The following is a 381-nucleotide window of genomic DNA, read 5'->3' as shown; positions in this document are numbered from 1 at the left end:
TGGTAATGCTATTCTGCTATTTTATTTAGTGAAATCCATAAAGTTTGGTACCTGCAGGAAGGCACTAGCAGGTATAAATTCCGAGATGCTATGCTGTGCCTTCAGGGTACTTATGTTAAATGAAAAAATTGCAAATTTCTTCATTATCACTGATTAAATTATTTCCTGAGACTGGAAACCACATATACAAATAAAATTTGGAAGAATAAATTGTCAATATTTGGCAAATTGCTTTTAATCCTTAGATATTATTTTTATTGATAGAATCATAGTCACTTTACCATTACAAGTTTCAAGAAAGGTCAACTACAAACTTCTACCAACGGTAATGCCGCTCCATATTATTACGTAGCAGTTAGCTTTTGTAGTATACAGATTTAC

The sequence above is a fragment of the Penaeus monodon genome, chromosome 21, assembly GCF_015228065.2.
Source record: "Penaeus monodon isolate SGIC_2016 chromosome 21, NSTDA_Pmon_1, whole genome shotgun sequence".
Lineage (NCBI taxonomy): Eukaryota > Metazoa > Arthropoda > Malacostraca > Decapoda > Penaeidae > Penaeus > Penaeus monodon.
The sequence above is the reverse complement of the archived record's forward strand: the minus strand, read 5'-3'. Positions refer to the sequence as shown.